We start from the raw sequence: 18784 nt of genomic DNA on the forward strand, positions 1-18784 counted from the left end.
TGGGACAGATAGCATGAATGCTATATTATTAATTTAAACACAAAACAAATACAATTCCCACGGTACATACATGTCTCGTATACAAGATTAACGGCGGATTCAAACGGGATAACTTTCATGAGCTGTGTGTGTAGCGACGGTTGAACCGTATCGCGGCAAATGTTAGCTTTCATAGTCTTTTTCAGCGGTCGGTTCAGGGGTTTGTTTGAATCGTGGATAATGACACACTGGCGAAGAACCAGCACCAGAGTGTAGTGCTGGTTCCTTTTTTCGTAGAACACGTTGATTCGCTTTTAGTTCAGTCTGTCCTAAAGCACTGTACGTTGCCAGCGGGTTTGAAGCTTGAAATAAAGTTTACCTCCTGATGCAGCTTGGAACGTGAAGCTGAATTATTCTGTTGGAGGGCGCTGGAAGCAGGCAACTGGCTTGGTTTGTTGAATCGTAGCGGTTCGATGGCAGCGGTGAAAAATAAAAACAAGGTAAACCGGGTTGATTGTAAAGGCAACAACATTTTAAGGACCAAACACTAAAGGGTTAATGGCGATGTTAAGTTTTGTCAATTATGTTTCATTAGAAATTCTTTTTTACATGTAAGGGTTTAATTGGAGCAGAGAGAAAAAGTTGAAGCAAATTGTAAGATGCACATAATTCTATGTTTGTAGTAGTTGTGATTAATAAAGATTAATCAAACAAAATCGGGGCTTCTTAAACACATCGCATAAACACAAAAGATGGCAAAATATTTGTTTTTTCCGTTAAGATTCTCAGCAGGAAATGAACGCCGAGTGATAAGCGGTCGTCTTACTCAAATCTTTTTGAATAGGCATAAAAAGTAAAAATCTCAATCAGTTAACGATTGCTTCGACTTCACTTTGTATTGCAGTATTAGCTTGTTGACGTGGTAGTGAAGTTGGCGTCCCGGCAACGGTTTGTAATACAAAAGTGTAAATTGAATCGAGTTTTTTTTAAAGTTATTCAATTTTTTAAACACAGCAAAAAGTTTGTTTATATTTCTTGAGAGCTGAATTGACAATTTATAAACATATTCTTGAAAACAGGGTTGTGAGAAAACGAATCACGTGATACAAAAAATGTGTTTGTGAAATACTTTCCAGGCATCGTACATAAGCATTGTTCTGCGGCAGGATATAAGGCCCTTACACACATACATGCAACTTGTAGTTTTGCGGTATATTTTGGTTTCAGGCATGCGCTGTACTGTTAAAGAAGGATTAAAATGTATATAAAGTTGCTGTGTTGTTTATTTAAACATGCTACGTGGAGAGGTATGGTACATAAAATGCTCATATTTTCATCTCGGCTTTGTTACCATTGCCAATTATGGTGTGCGTGCAACAGCACGTGATACTACAGCGCAAAGCACTACTACAGCTCCAAGGTGTGCGATACACTGTACAGTGATATAGTGTCTACATAAGTCTGTATACCAAGCGAAAGCATGGGATTGTGTTGGTGAAATTATGTTTTGATATCACAATACACCGGTATTGCAGAAAAGTAGCATCTGGAGCGCAGATAAAACATTGGCCAGTTTCGAGGATTGTGTATTATCCACGTAAATAAGATAACGATGTTCGAGGCTCGTTTGAGATGCCAAAAAATGTGAAAAAATACTAAGAATGACACGTGTATTTACATTCAACGAGCATCCTCTACCTTGGTGTCTCATCGACGTTCTTACATGGAAAATAAATTACACCCGGATGTATAATTTTGCTTTTGTTACCTTGAGTAACGTTACGTTGAACACTAGGAAAGCGTCATGTAGAATCTACCGCCACCACCGTTCGTACATCATGGTTTTGCGTTCATATTGCGTATTTACTTCTTCCAGTTATGAAACCAAAATGTATTTCACATTGGAAACTATGAAGCTGTAGCTACCAGAGCAAGAAGTATCGATTCTCCACGCAACACGAGTAACGTAGTACGAATTGCAAACAGGGAAGCGGAGGGAATCCGGTGGCCATAATGAGTTTCGCCCTTTTTCCTGTATACATTACGGGTACAAGCGTAATTGAATAGGGTGGCCCAGAATGGGAGAAATTTTGGATAAAGTATTTAAATATACTTTCCGTAACGTTGGAAAACTCAATAAGCTGGGCAAAAGGTTGAAAATATGATGCTATGCGTACGTTTTGTATTAGTTATACAGTTTTGTTTTGATGGTATACAGCTTGGCCGTATTGCTATTCAGATTCGGTTTTCCAAAATTTATTTTCTTTAGTAAAATTTGTATTGTATAGTAATGAGTCAGTATGAATGAACCCAAAAAAATGAAGTTGTGCAGTAATTGAATTTATGAATTCGTTACTGATTATAATATTGTGCGTTTTTAAATAATAATTGATTACAATGATTATGCGTAAATCTGTATTGCACTCGTATTAAAAACATATTTTTACTGGATCACTTGATGTAGCTGTGTATTTTACAAATTACTTGAAAATAAGAATTGCATGTTGAATGAATGTTGTTCATATTCTAGGAACAACAAGATATTAACATATCATAATCATCATTAGCAATCATGAAATTTTTGCCAGGAGGGGTCATTGACCTGAATCCAAAATCATGCTCAACATGATTTTTTCAATTTTGATATTGATTCGAGATTTTCAAATATATACTCGAAATAACTTATTAAACGTTTCACTAAATCTGTGCCTATGAATCGGAAGCACCGAATACGTCGAATTCAAGGACAGACGAGCGAAAGTAAAATGCATGCATACTACGGGGATGCACCAAAAAAGACAATAAAGATGAACGATCGTGTCTGGGTGCAGTAAAATTGGTTTGAAGGGCATAAAAAGTGGAAACAAAAACACACACCCTTTCTGTGCCACGACCTCGGATAAAGGTAGCCAAGGCCGCCAGAGCAGTATAAAGTCAGCCGTTTCGTTTACAATGGTCATAAATCTAGAACTTGAAACGAAGAACAAATGTTTCGTCGAGCCTTGCAAAGTGTTCCATAAAATACCTTCCCTAAATACTGCGAGTAGTAAGCGTGTTGTAGCGTGGCGGCGCGGATTTCATTCACACTTATTCTGCCAGACTTCCGGATGCATACGTGACGATGCGACCGAAAGTGCATGGTTGAAGATGCCTTGCCACTCTGCACGAAGTGTGTCTGGCCAGTCGTTCGTCAATCAGCTGCTTGTCGTCTGCTATTTGTCGGCATTCGGAGTAGGACTGCACCGTCCATAGTGTAACTTTAACGCAGCGGAGATATCCAAGGGTCTGTGACACACGTTAACGTAACTGTCTCGTCCACTTGGCCAACCCTCTGGGCAGTCTTGACATTTTACGTTACGTTTTACGATAGTAATAATAACGGATTTTTGTTACCGGCTGTTCAACTTTTACGAGTTTTTGGATATAAACACATTCTTTGTATTTCTGGAGCAGCAAGGGAGAGGAGTGTTTTACAGAAGTTTGACCATGATCGTTTGATGGGTTGTGCTCTTTGCAATGGGTCAAATTGTTTGTAGCAAAAACAAACACCAGCTTATTGTTGTACCAATTGATAATTAGTATTATTTCATGTTTTCTTCCTTTCCTTACGAATTGAAAACCACCTACAACGGTTTCGGTCTACCATTTATAGTTTGCCTTGATTGATTTTACCCGACAAAAACTGATAAAAAATACAATAATTTAGAGTAAATTCTGCCGTCTTTTAAACATGGAGAAGTTTTATCAACAGAGGTAGAACAATTCGATTAATCTATTGTTTTATATTCAAGCACCCGGTTGTGAGTTCAACTTCAACTAGAATTGCTTCAACGAGAAAATGAGTTTTGTTCCATTGTATTCATAAGATCACGTGCACAGGACAAGCAGTATCGCACCGTTTGTGTAAAATTGTTCAGCACCACATCTATCACATAACTTTATGATTCAATATCTTGCTTCCATACTCACAAGAATTAGAATGCAGTGGGCGTATCGTATATCGATTGTAAGTCGGAACATTTCATAGCATTGTTTTCGCTGAAAGGTGTAAGAAAATAGTGTGTAAATTAGTACATCCATACAGCAGTGCCAAACCGACGGAACATAATCGGTATCGTAAGCTGAAAACGACTGTAATCCAATCGTGTTTTTCGTTAGCCGACGGTACTTGAAGGCAATGCATTCTCGCGCCATGTTCTAATGAATAATGTTGGTCACGTGTTTTATTCTTCATATCAAAACCATTCTACATTGACAAAAACGAAGATTGTACATGGTTATTATAAGGATTTAATAGTTTACCATATCAAAACACGCACGGTTTCAGTTTCTAGAAACGACGTGTTTGAAATAATTGATATGCTTTTGAAGGATAACATGTAGACGCGATGTAGTTGTGATTTGGTATTCGTGAGTTTCGAATTTATAAATCGAGTTGCGGTTGTAGTGACCAAAAGAAAAAGCTTCTAAAGAACCTGCTAAGAAAAGCCCATTTCTACGCTAAAGCTTCTAAATTATGGATATCCTAAATTTTGGGCTAAAATGTCGCCTCGGCCCCCTGTAATAATATGCTTATGTTTTTTTTTGTTTCTATAATTATTAAAATATTTCATCTCGAAATAGTATGTTTTTAAAAGTTCCTTAATTTGTTTTCACGAGGGAGTTCACAATAGTGCGCTAGCAAATACTCTCAAGTATGCAAACTAAATAATTTACTAGCATAAAGCAGCCAGAACGAAAACCGCTGAGCGTAAAATATCTTGATTCTAAGGAAGCAATGGCGCGCGTTGTGTTTTTTAATTATAATTTTGATTGGCTTTCCTGGCGCTGTGCTAGGTTTGAGCTCATTTACTTGCGCGGTGGGCGTCAGCAGTTTTTATGGTAATGAAACACTCTTGCCCAGATAATGGGTCCAAAGTTCTGGGGTGCCACTGGCGCACAGTCGGATTTCATATTCATATGACAAATGAGGCGGGTGGCGACGGAGTGCAATGGTTCCGCAACACTCCTATGTGATTTAATTCTCCTTACTTTTCGCCGAAGTCTAAACTTATTTTCGGGTACACAACGGCCCCTCTCGAGTTTGTGATAAATATTCAAATTTTAATCAATATTACTCGTCACGAGCGAAGAAGACAGCCGAACGAGTAAAATGTTTGCGTATTTTATCCCCTGCCTGTCATAGTTTATGTAACAACACGGCAAAGAATGTGGCGTCGTTGCTAGGGCCGGTTGGAGTTGTTACTATTGTAGCAGTTGATAGCACGGTTTTTGTGACGAAAAAATAATCGTCATTTCACAAAATGATGAGAGTTAACTTAGCTTGTTCACATTTCCAACATAGTTTGGGCATTTGCTCATTCGCGTACTATAACAACAGATTGCTCGAAATATTTCAACCCCTGAACACTGCAGGCCGTTCTGCTCTCTGACTATTGAATCAAGTAAAGTCAATATTGTTATTCGTAAATAGAACACGTGACTTGTTTTCTCCAGCTACGTGAATGTTGGCTTTCGATGCATACTAACTAAACGTGTAGCATGTGCAAAACATTGATCGCCTCATTCCAAGAGCTTGTCCTTTGTATATCTCTGCCACTTATACCCACGTTTTGAAAATATTATCACAATTAAGGCAGAATTGGTATTGACGTTCCCGCCCTGTTTTCACACCCAACGTTTTGTTCCGCTCCATCTCCAATGCAGGCAAGCAAGGCAAACGTTGGCAAGGGTGAAGAATTTGTTGTCCGTAGTTGGGTACATGGAAGGATCATTTTGAATGTAAGGTGTATAGGAAATATGCCAAAAACCTTTATTCACAACCATCCTAGTCAAGCGAAAGGCTGTCTGTAATGTACATACGTTGGGTTTCGTACAGCGTACAAGAGCTGTCAATATTACAAAAAGCATCATAATGGATGAGCATGAGCGCTCAACGGAGGACACGAAATGAGAAACGAAAAAGTTTTTACATACAGCAAGGAAGAACTTTTTTCACATACATTTGTTTACCGGGATGTTTTCGTATTTTTTTAGCAACACCAACGTATATTTGAATGTTAGTTTAAGGTTTGCAAAGCACTTTCAACCGGCAAGCTTATCCTAAGGGTGCCGAAATATTCAATGTATTAATATTTAATCATACATCTGCTAAAATATGTACAGAAAGTTTTACGAAAGGCAAAAAAGGCTCTCAGTTTTGTACATATCTTATGATTTTTTCCCGTTCCTTCTCCGTGGCTCAAATTGCAAAAGTAGAGGCAAGTGTGCTGAACGAACAAAAAAAAAAAAAAAGACTTACTTCTTTCATCGCGCATGAACCAACAAAAATCTACATTGACTTGTACAACAGCTAGATGGTAGAGTTTTTTTTCCTACAAAAACGTTTAGACTTCTTGTTGGAATGAAACTTCAGAGCAAAAAGAAACGTGTAGCTCGAGATTCAAGCAGGGGAAGTATGGAGAAACAATGATTGTAAATAGGAATTTGATGAACGGAATATCCTACCTAAAACTCGTATGCCGGGGCAGTCATTTTTCGGTAACATACGTCATAGTTTACTTATTTGGACTATAATCGACGTTCCGAGCTTCGACAAACATTGTATAGTATTGCAAAATGGTCAAATCCTTTAATCTGAAACCAAACGAATGAGCGAACCCTCACCAATTTTCCACGCCCACGCCATTTCTCACAACCTGGATTGATTCTTAGTGCAATTATCCTTTTCCTTCACCTGTTTTTCTTATTCATTTGCTTCGTATTACTTGGGCCGTTGGTGGTGAGTACACAAAAATGAGAAAAAGCTTATCTAGATATTTGCTAGTTGGTCTAGGATTAGGGTTTGATCTTGCGTTTTTTTATGGATAGCTCCGTGAACCGGAGAATAACTAATGCTTAGAACACTTCAGTAAGAAAACCCTAAAAAACAGAATGTGTAGTATTGCAGGGGAAGCGTATGCGACACGAATACTTATTTTGGTTTACATCGTTATACTTCGCTGTGTTTGATTTAGAATAGATCTTGAAAGAATTGTCAAAATCCATTTGCAGATTAAATCTCTTATGCTCCGGAAAGGAAGGAAAGCTGTACTATTTTTTATGAAATTTAAAGGGTTTTCGCCTTATCAACGAAGTTGACCGCGGTCATTTGCCTATGAAAGTAGTTTTCTCGAGTTTTTGTTTGTTTTATATTTGCAATATGCAGATATTGATTTTATCTTATTCTCAGGTATCAATGTCGCTTCATAAACGATCTCTTGGCCTCCCCTTTGTTTGTAGAATGAAGGTAAATTTGTGTTTCCTGTACACAGTTATGTTTACGAACGCAAGCGAACCGATTCGGGTTTATTATTTTTATTATTTTTTCGTTGGCAGAACTTGTTTCAAGGTTTGAAAGCGATCGAAACGAAAAAGGAAAACCGGTTTAAGCCAACAAACACGGTTATAAACATATTGATTTTATTGGATAGATAACTTTCGAGCGTTGAAGTGCTGCTCTGGCAGGATTTAAAAATTGTGCACTTAACTTCATTTTTCGTGGAAATTTGGCAGTTCATATGATAACAATTCGGAACAAAGCTGATTTGGTACTTTCATTGCTGTTGCAGTGCAATCTGTTTTGCTTGTAATAAAAAAGACATTCTGTATTAATATTGCTATAAGGTGCAGTAAATATTCATCACTAATGTAAAGAGAAATGCCTTGGTTTTTTCTTTGTGAATTTTTGTTTTTTTTTTTACATTTGAATTTTGTCATTTGTGACATTTGTGACAATACGGCTCCAAGCCGTCATAATTAATAAATAAATAATAAATAAATAATGTAAAGAGAGTTTTGAAATTTTGCTTTTGAGCGAACAGACCAGGCCGGTTGTATTGCTGAATGATTTGAGATCATAGAAGTGAAATAATAAATTTAATAATAACTTAACATTCAAGAAATACGACATGAAATGTTTGTAGCGGATACTACTTGACACAAACCGTTGAGAACCAGGAATTGTAAACTTTAGAGTGAAGGGAGATAAATGTATAGTTTAAGATGTTTTATTTTAAGCGTTTGCATAAATAATGTTACAAAAGGTATTTTCTAGCGATATGAAGTTTTTTATTTGTGTTACAGAAATCATCTTTCTATCATACTGAAATCATACTTGGAACTACCCTTAATTTATCTCAAAAATATTTTTTTCAAGATGGGACCCGATGCTGGAATGAGCATAAGAAGCGCCATGATTTTATTCTCGATGGTCCATGATGGTCGATCGATCGAATCAGATCCGTAACGCGCATGACTATACAAAGTAGGCATATGAAATGAAACTCACACTCATGCACAGTGTTACGTGTGTTTCAATATACGATGGCATCCATATTGTTCGTGCATCCGAGTGTGCGTGTAACGGACCCAGGGGATGTTCCACGCCTCTTTTTTAAAGCATCGATACTCTACAGGGGTCGTGGATCGAATTTCTAACGTTTTTGAAAGCGCCCTAACATACTATTTTGAAAGCTGATGGTGTTGGAGCGGCATATTACATCGAAAACAGCCTGCAAAATATCCGTATTCGCATATCAGTATTTGCATGGAGTGCGGTTTGGGTGCCAGTCTTAGTATTAAGCTTCTCGGTCGGGCCTATACTGATTTTGAGTAGTGTGGAGAGAGGAATTGTATTCTACAGCATTCATTAATAGCTTATTGACTTTGACAGCATAATGATCACATAATTGACTTTGACATGCTTTATGATTTTGTGAATATTTTCGTTGCATCAAATAAAAAAAGAAAGAAGCTCGCAGCGTAACAATTTAAAAATAATAATTTTGTATGATTTTAAATATGATATCAAACCCTGCACTGAACAACTCATAGAAAACGCCATGATCCATCGCCATGGTGATGGCGATTTATTACTGTAATTTGGTATTGATATATGTTTTGTAAAAGCCTCATATTGTATAAACCGTGCAATGAGTAAGATGAATATCTCGATAAAATAGTTGGAACAAATGTAAATAAATGTTCTAAATATTTTTCATGCAAAACTGCCTCCCCTAGTAAGGTTTGTGTCTAAACTAAAAATTGGTTTGCATCTGGGGTTGTACAACTAGTTCAGCAATTCTACGCTAGGGTCGTTAGTTTTCGGTTCGCTTGACGGAAACGCCTTCGTCTGCTTTGAACTTGTAAGAGAGGGCAAGGTGTCGGACGTATTATTTTATGCCCTATAAAAAAAATCTGATTTAGATTGGAAACTGGATATAAACTTTTTTGATTGTAGGTTAAATAAAATCAGAAAAAAATCAGTCCTATATAAAATTAAAATAATTAAACTTTAGTTGATGATGATGATGATGATATTGTTCATCAAAAACATAAATGATGTGCCATTATACATGCCAGCCCTTCTCTGATGAATAGAAGAAAAAAACTGAAAAACCAAAAAAATAAGTTGTTGTTATGTTTATTAATGATCAGTAGCAATAATAATTTCTTCTTCTCGGCTTAACGACCTCCAAGGTCATGCCGGCCATATAATGATTTACTAGACTCAATTACACCACGCAGCCGGATAAACAGTCCTTGTTACGGGGGCATGATGCGGGTGAGATTTGATGGCAAGTACTTCCGTGTGTAGAGAAACGCCTCTTCGGGCACATAACCACCCAATAACAATATAATAAGCGTTTCTTAACTATTTCTCGATCAAAAGCGCCTAAATTTTGTATGGAGCTCAAACAAACCAATAAGAATATTACGTTTGATTTCGTTGAGTCAAGTTGGAAACCCTATGCCCCCTCATTCGACTTTTCAACATATTTTGAAACGACTTTATGCCTGTAAAATTGAAGATTGTACAAGAATCTGAAGCTCACAATAACCTGTTTCATGCTTTAAGTTAGCAAGAAAGCAAATAATCCTGAAAATTAAAACTTAATATACATAACGAAAGTCCATTTCGCAGACACTACTTTTGTATACACCAGCAAACTAAATGGCTATCGCTTGGATGGAATATAATATAGAATTCGCAGAGTGGTCAGGACGGAAAATATAATTTTTTTTTGTAGTTTTTTATGTACGAAGAAAGGTTGTGGTTTATTTTTAAGAGGGTGTTCTTTTGAGCTATAAGCATGAGATAGGATTCTTTTGGGATGCGGATGGAACACTTTTTATCGTCGACAAAAAACCTTCCACACACCACCGCCGTTTTACCGCAACCGAACAAAGAAGGAGGGAGTATATGTTTCCTTTGGGGTTTTCTCTCTAAGCTAATTTTCTCCTCAAAATTCGACTCAACTCTCTTTTGGTTTACCTCACATGGTGGTGGATAGAAAACTTAGTTTAAAGAGAATATAAGTTGCGTAATATAATTGTTTCAAAAATATGCAACTTCCAATATTTTACCAAACTCAACCGTTATTTCAGTATAACCTTAATAAAACATGAATAACCTGTGAAATATTGAAAATTCACAAGTCAATATCATTAGAGATAAAAATGCAGAATTAAACGGTGAGAATTACATAGTTTTGTACTGGACACATTATGTCCTCAATTTAATTCAGGAATTGTAAGGGCTTAAATGCTATCAACCACCAAAATGTGTAATAAAGATCCAATGGAAATGCCGTCGGGCTTACAACGTAGACTATACGCTTGATAAAAGATGTTTCTCTTAAAGAAAAGCGTTCTTAAAATACAATATAACCATAGCGTTAAATAAATTAACATATGTTTATAGCTGGTAAGAATTAATGATCAAGTTGCTTTTGAAGGATTTCAAAGCGAGATTTGAACATAAAACCTCACATGTCAATCAAAACGTAGGAAGAGGTAGCTAATAAGAAATTGTAGCTTAAACTTCTACTCAACATACTTAAATACAACCGTCAAAATTTGACGTGAATAAATGTATGTATTCTTCCCATTTTAGAATTAAACATTTTCATATCACGTCATCGCTTCATTTTATCTGGTATAAAACTCAATTAATTACACCAACTTGCCACGCTATATTTTATTTGCTTCGTTATATTTGCGACGCTATATTTTATATTTATGACATATTTTGCACAATGTTCAGTATGTTAAATCTAAGATGAACTGCCGCCAATAAAACATATAATTTTTATTAAACACTCTCACACACTTCTTCCAAAGCTAATAAGCAGTTTGGAAAATGGAACCGTTGCTAAGCTTTATCTTTTGTTCATAAACAAAATCAGTATCAAAAGATGAAGGAAAGAGGGAATAGTAAAGTTAAAATCAAGAGCACCTGTAATCGAACAATCTAATTTTAACGAATCATATACGTTACATGCGTAGACATTCAACAAAAAAATCGGTTTTTTCTCTCAGGCGCTATACGAAAGTACACATTTGCAGCTTGCCGCAGAACGAAACGGTAGCCTATCTATTTTATCGAAATAGATTTTTTGAATTCTTCATGACCGTCAATCTAAAGCACCGGTGTCTTGAGAGTTCTGCTTTCTCTTTTTCCCGAGGAGACAAACAGGGGCTGTCAGCATACCTGCCTCGTTCTACCTATTTATCATCCGGCCATTACTGATTCTAGGGAACTCTACAAAGTCCACTATCGTAACGATCTTTTCCCCCTAACGCTTATATCCGCTAGCGCTATTGGTTCCATCAGGATGCATGTCGCCGGATGTCGGAACGTGCGAGCACCATTCGGTTTCGCTTGACATTTATTTTTGCATATGCTCTCCACCACAACATGGCACACCGCGAAGGTTTGATCAGCTCAACGATATCGTTTTTCCAAGACACTTATAAATATTTATTGAAGGAAAACCGTGGCAAGATCAATAGCAAAATAAAAATGACAGCATTTGAATCATTCGTTGTATGAGTACTGCTTTCTCGGTACTGTTGTCATGTGCGGTGGGTTACCGTAGTTTTGAACGGTCATGCAATCGATCCGAATAGCTACGAAAGTTTGACATTCTTGTCTACATTCGTTGTCGCGGGGCAACGAATAAGACAGTAGAACTTCGGAAGAAAAACTTTTGTAAAGCATGTGAAGGTAGTAGCAACAGCGGTAAGAACAGAATTCACCTCTGCCGGTAGATTCAATGAGTTTGATAAGAACCTTAAAATTTTCAGATCTATTTTTAACCTTCGAGGCCTGTAATATGAATCCAACAGAAAGTATCGATCCAATAGATACATGGGATAAAGTTGTGCGCAACTTACGGATTTTTCGTATTTTCTTTCGTGATACAGGATTTCAAAGTTTGTATTTGGTTTCAGATGCCAAAGATGGTGCTACCCCACCTTCCTATCCGGTGGTTTTTCGAAAGCTATTTAGGCGGTCTTTTCCCCAGTGGGTGCTTTGGCTCTGACACAGTTACCCCTAACGTTCGGGATAGTTTATTAATCACCTATTTTCTGCCTCGAAAAGAACTGGCTGGCTGGCGAAGGGGCAATAAAACTATGAAAATTATTGACTACCGCTTTTCGCGCAGACGTACTGCGTGGCGCATCTTGCGGGCCCCTACTGCTGATAGGATGGATTCCACACCAATCGTTTCATCAGAATGGTCATTCGCTTTGCCATCCAGCAAAGGTAGGCGGATTGGAGGATGGAGGATGGAATTTATAATACTACCGTCCCGTGCTAGGAAGTTGAAGCTGTATCAGAAGCAACTGAACTGTAAACTTGTAAGTTCTCGGGAATACACTCGGGAGAAGGATTTACCGGATGTTTAGCTACATTTGTCTGAGTGTGGTGCGGTTCAGTGTGCGCTCGGCCATTAGTTTGAAATCTTGTATTCCATCAGTTGGTTAAAAAAATAATTGGTCCTTACGATATGATTGAGACTAACAATGCTATCGGAACATTGTTTTGAATACCTGGTAATTGGTACATCTGTACAAAACCAGGAGGAAAAGGAAAATGTCCGAAATGTGGCGGTATTTATGAGCTACTTAATTTTAACATTGCCAAGGATTATAAAATATATTTATTTTGTCGTTTGCTCGTTCATCAAGTCTGTTACTGTTAGAAACTGCGTTTCGTTTTGTAAGTCGTACCCTTCATGAGCTGAAATTCTGACGACATTATTCGATAACTTTGTTTGTATCGTATTTCACGTAAGCTAACAGTCTTTAGAAACAATGTTGTTGAACGAATTATATGCAAGCACACTAGTATTTAGATATGAATGAAAGCAGTCGTCGATATTATGGATATCATTGGACAATTGCTCAGTTTTTTTGATGATTGATTTTGAGTTAAAGGTGAGTCAAATTTGGTCCTATATTTCTGTAAAAAAGAAAAAAATAACTCGCCATAAAAGCTTAAGGTTTCAGTTGATAGCTACTTAGCAGAGAAATTGCAATACGACTTTTCTTCGAGAATATATTATTCAGACTCTCTCCCCTTGCGAGTACGGTTTGTGTGTGTTTCTATGTCGTTTGTTATGATTTGCAAAATTTTTGCTAGCACCAATGGCTTTGTCAGCAAAACCTAACTACGCAACCCTTCCCCCTTCTCTACATGGTTCAAAGTACGAGACAAAACTGTTGTAAATCAACAGCATGTTTCCCACTGACGGCAGGTAATTGGCACCAATAAAACCCCTTTTTCGCTTACCTGTGGTGATGCGCTTTCTCGAATGCATATTGTACATGACATCAGATTGCGATGCGTGTTTCATGCGCTCCGTCAAAGCGATGCACATCCAAGTGTCTGGGTGAAAGTGACGTTTCGCCTTCGTAGCAACAATGATGGAATAGAATAAAAGGGTTACGTTCCGGTCTGTCAGACTACTTGCATGTTCTGACCTTGGAGGTTATGTCACCGAACGAAATGTATGTACATACATTTCCTTGCAGCGGATACTTTCTACGAAAGAAATAGAAAGTTTTTCTGACAAATTTCTGAGGACAGCATATGCAGTTTCTCGGAACATGTGTGCTTATTCGATCCTTTTCACTTGAAATTTTCAAAAATCCACGTTGCTAAACATTCTTGTAAAATGCACATCGTTCTGGTAGAGCAGGAGTAATATGCTCAGCTTGGTTAAAGACTCTATAAAACCACCAAATACGGTCCCTTGAAGTGAATATACATCCTTCAAAGGTATGCCGAATAGTGAAGCACGAGTTCTTTCGATAAACCAAATTGTACTTAGCAGACTTACACACGTGACTTTTTTCAAAATGCTTCAAAGCTGTGTAAGCAATCCAGGAACAGGGGAAAAAGCGGTTAAGCCTTGTTACTGGGATTAGTATCCTGTTTAGATTTCTAGATAAAGCCCACAGTTCCCCGTTACCTGTAGACTATACCTAGCCCGATTGTATGGAACGTGTACAATCTTTGTGTTAGTTCTAAATTGATTTACTTTATCGTACTATGTTTATCAACACCCAAATCAAGACGAAACTTTTCTTGCTGTACTATGTGATCCATTTAGCTGTCCAACGCCAGCCAAGTGGAGTGTGTATGACAAAGACACAAACTCCACAATGGATAGGACAAAGAAAACTAGCCGTTTTATCATACTGCTTTCTAGGTAAAACACTATGAAAAACGTTGTTGTGTTGTGGATAAGGTAAAAAAATTGCGAATAAATAATTTGCGTATAAACAAAATATTAGTGTTGTATTTTCGTTTGTAAATGAGTTTTGTTTACAACTCGTTTACCATGTGTCCTTGACTGTATCATTATCTATGTCTTCTTTATTTTCAGGCAATCGAGATCTCCAACCATTCATATGGTTTCTTGTGGATTATTAGGTAAGTTGTGCTTAATATTTCCATACACCGAACAGTCAGAAGCTTTTACTGTATGACTTTGGTAACAGTTATTTGTAGTTGAAGTTATAGACTTTTCAAAATCGGCAGATATCAATCAATCGATGAACTTGATTTTACACATGTAGGAAAAATGTTGCACAACTTTATTTTCTGACCTTCCAAGAGCAACATGGGATTAATTGTCCATTATTAGTTGCGTAGAATGAAATTCTTTTGATATATTCGATTTGACTGGACCAAACACTGTAATTAACTTGCTCCCCAGCAAGATTACCAAAGTAATTTATGAACCAGATGCGACACTTTTAATCAACCTACCGACTTCTGCGCTATTCTGTGGCCGTTAGCAAAGTTTCTTAGTAAAACAGCAGAATATTAGAATGAGTTGGCCAACAAAGTGAAAAGGTGACGGGATTAGCTAACCACCGTCCGAAAAAGTGTGTCGCTTTCCGAGAGCTACTCATTTCAATCCCTTGTGTTTGGTGCCAAAGTCGACTGAGTCACAAGGATTATGTGGATAAAACTCGCCAATTTTGTGCTCCGTAAATCAAATGATTTTGTTTATAAAATGTATGTAGTACTTATAGTAACTTTACCCTGCAGAAGTTTTTTCCACGATTGCTTACAAAATTTGGGTTTGAAATGTTATAAGCTGTGATATCTGCGGAAAACATTCACCTATGGGCCTAGGATACTATTCTAAGGTCGAACGGTTCACTGAAGGATGAAAATTTCATTAATATGCAAATAAGAATATTGTGTTTTAGTGCATATTTCATAAGGCATCGAAGCACAGACATCTACTATTCTGCGTGTAAGCGTGTTCGATAATGCCTATGGGATTTAAGAAGAAAAAAAAAGATCGGTAGAGTTTCCGCAAAGTTGGACCGGCTTTTGTTTGAGGCGACACGATAATGCTATAAGAATGTTGGTTTTTGTTTTGTCTATTGATTTGGTTTAGTGTCAAAACTGGCATCCAAATATGGTTTGTAACGGAGAAATATTATCGGCGATGCACTGAATGTAGTTTACTTAAGATTTTTGTTATTTGCTTGGCTTTGCTCTATATAGCTTGACGGCTTTGCTCTATATAGCATTTCTATGGGTTATGAAATTTACAGTGAATTCTCTCTTTTAAACCTTCTCATTTATTTTGATCCCTTTTAAACATGGTTCAACCATATGTAAATACACGGAGGTAACATAAACGTAAACCCTTTTTGTAAAAAAAGAAAGTAGAAAATAGGCGATCCTGGGTTGATATAACGATGGGTTGCTTTTATGCTTGCATCTGCGTTAACGTGGAAGAAAATATGAAATTTTTATTTTGGCTCACCATCATCTGAGCTGGTGACAAAAGTGTTATTTCGAGTTGAAATCAGAAGAGAATCAACGAAAACCACCCTTTCGAGCATCAGAGTTTTCCATCCCAGGCTAACGGCTAGTTGTTGCAACGTGTGGTTCTTACAACAACAAAAAAAAAAACAAAGCGAACAACAAGAAAAGAAGTAGCCAACGGAATATCAGAATCACACAAAATTTGTTATTCTAATTTATATTCAATGGAGGGCAAACGCTGAAATCCATGGTAAACTAAAACTTCGGGGGAAAAAGGTCGAACGGAACACGGCTTAACGAAACAGAGCTGGGAACCTGCGGGATAGGTTGAGCGGTTGCAGATAATTGGAATATTGGGGACTCAAATGAGAAGGCCATGGAGGAAAAAACAAAAGCACTACCAAGCTTAAAAGGGAAGGGAATTACTTTACAGAAAACAAAAAAAAAACGTCCAATGCTTTGAATTTGTTAGGTTGGATGGATAGCCAAGTTCTTTAGTATGGCTTATTCCTTGCCGTTTTCTTGTTGTTGTTTTTTTGTACTTTTAAGTCTGTGGATTTTGTTGATGGAGATTGGACCAACCATGGGATGTCAAGAAACGCTGATTAAATTTTTCATTCCTACATTATGACATTGAGTGTTTGGCATTAAAGAAACAGACAAGTAGTCTGCGGCGGTGGCGTCCAATTAAAAACGCTACTAAATGGACCGTGTTTCCCCTGACAGTTCCTCCACAGTACTATTGAAAGTATAAACGATTCTCCTGTGGAAAAGGGGTTTCAATTGCTAAAATATGAATCATTTCAGGTGCGAAGTGCGACTCTACTCAATACGAGCAATGGCGATAGATGCGCGCAAGAAAAACCAAAGCCGAAGGAACATTGTACCTGCGCTTACTCAAAGCTATGCTCAGTGTTGATCTTAACTAGATTCGTATGTTGAATTCAAGAATAATTTAATCAATTGTTGAGCACGTTGTTACACTTGACTCTTAATGAGTTAAAAGTGTTCGCAGGAGTTAAAGATCACAGGATCGGTGAGACTATGCATTAGCGTGGCTAGCTGACAATTGAAGATTGAAGAATGGTGATGTTTGTTTATGAACATTCATGTTCACGTAAATGATGATTAACTTTTTCATAATTGAGCGATATAAAAGCAACGATGGAAGTGTACTGTAATAGCACTTTATTCAGCAATCAAGGAGCCTTTCCATGAGCTTTTCATGAAGTAGCTCATCAAACGATTGAATTGTTTGGAGTGTTTTTCAAATTGATCTGAAAAATGCAAAATGCGTTTGTTGCGATCAAGCGGCCATCTGTTGTTGCGTTATTAATGAATTAGTTTTCCAGTGCTTTTCTAGTCCCAGTGGAGGAATAGTTTGCTCCATGTATAATGTTTCGCTAGAGCATCAACGATTCGTGCTATTGAGGCGCATGCTATGAGTTGGAATAATAGCTTTAGTCACGTATCGTGTAACAGTCACTTCAACAAGGTCCTGGTACAGCATATACAATGATGATGTATCGATAGTTTAAACATGTTTTCATAAACGTTGTAACCCAGCACAACCCTAACCAGTACTCAGAGATAGCACTGTTTTTGACTGCTATTTTGGAGTAGCGCTCAAGTGAAGGTTCTTTTTCCAAATTTCTAGCTGAAGGGTACGTAGCCGGGAGTCATAAATTTCAGCCATCATGTTGACAAACATTAACCATATCGTTTAACATTGTAAAATCTGTACAAACAATAACAACCACTGTGGTCGTACGATTGAAAGGAAATCTTAAAGTCTACCTATTTGACACCGCAAGAATGCGACATTGCTTACGTTTGGTTAACGCCTTGTGCCAGTGCTGCAATTCTTGTTCTTGTGGACTGTTTCAAATGTTTCATGGCGGCACAACACTAATACTCACGGTGTGGTAGTAAAGTTAGCTAAAAAATGACCCCATTAACGTCACCGATAACACCAGCGGAGCTTACAGAGCGTAAACAAAATCCTGCCTCCAAATAACGGTCGCTTTGCAAGGCTCACAAAAGTCGCTGCTGAAGGTTGCCATTGGGCGAGCCACTCCCTACCAGATTGTTTCCTTTGGCATTCGACGACATTTATGATAAATGATACTTATTTGTAAAATAAAATGAACAATTGCGGAACCGGAACGTTCATCCAACCAGAGTACAATGCAAACTGCATAACCAATCGGTGAATGGCGGTGGGAATTTCTGGAGGCATGTAAATAAAAATCGACATTTTACAGCTTCTATCGGGATCGCAACCTTTAACCCGTTGCGTAAGATAGTGTTTGAGCTGAAGGTTTTGGCGTGTGTGTGAGTGTGTTTGGTGTTGAATTAATAAAATCAAATGTTAATATAGGAACACAAATGCTTAGCAATAAGGCCAGGCCGTGCTTTATAAATAAAAAAAAAACACAAATGCTTGGCACAATTTAAACACTACTCACAGCTGTACATCAGCAGTTATTCCTCGAACTAAAATTGTGATGATATATATAAGGAAAAAATAATATTAGCACATGCAATGGTTTTGACAACGTTAGCATGGCTATCAATGCTAAGGGAAAGAAAAAGAAGAAAGACCGAAACGCCAGTCCAAGACCACTGGAATACGCGAGCACATATTGGACCTATGTGAAGGACCATAGTTATAAATTT

The 18784-nt window shown here is 37.5% G+C and overlaps 1 protein-coding gene across 2 annotated transcripts in view; it reads left to right on the top strand.

The window, feature by feature from the left end:
* Window positions 1–18784, top strand: part of LOC118507742 (homeotic protein ultrabithorax-like) — a 216772-nt gene that overhangs the window by 43946 nt on the left and 154042 nt on the right. For both annotated transcript variants that reach the window (XR_004905700.1, XR_004905702.1), the window contains exon 3: window positions 14700–14746. The gene's annotated coding sequence lies outside the window, so the exon portion shown is untranslated. The remainder of the gene's footprint in view (window positions 1–14699; window positions 14747–18784) is intronic.

This window comes from Anopheles stephensi, chromosome 2 (genome assembly GCF_013141755.1).
Source record: "Anopheles stephensi strain Indian chromosome 2, UCI_ANSTEP_V1.0, whole genome shotgun sequence".
NCBI lineage: Eukaryota > Metazoa > Arthropoda > Insecta > Diptera > Culicidae > Anopheles > Anopheles stephensi.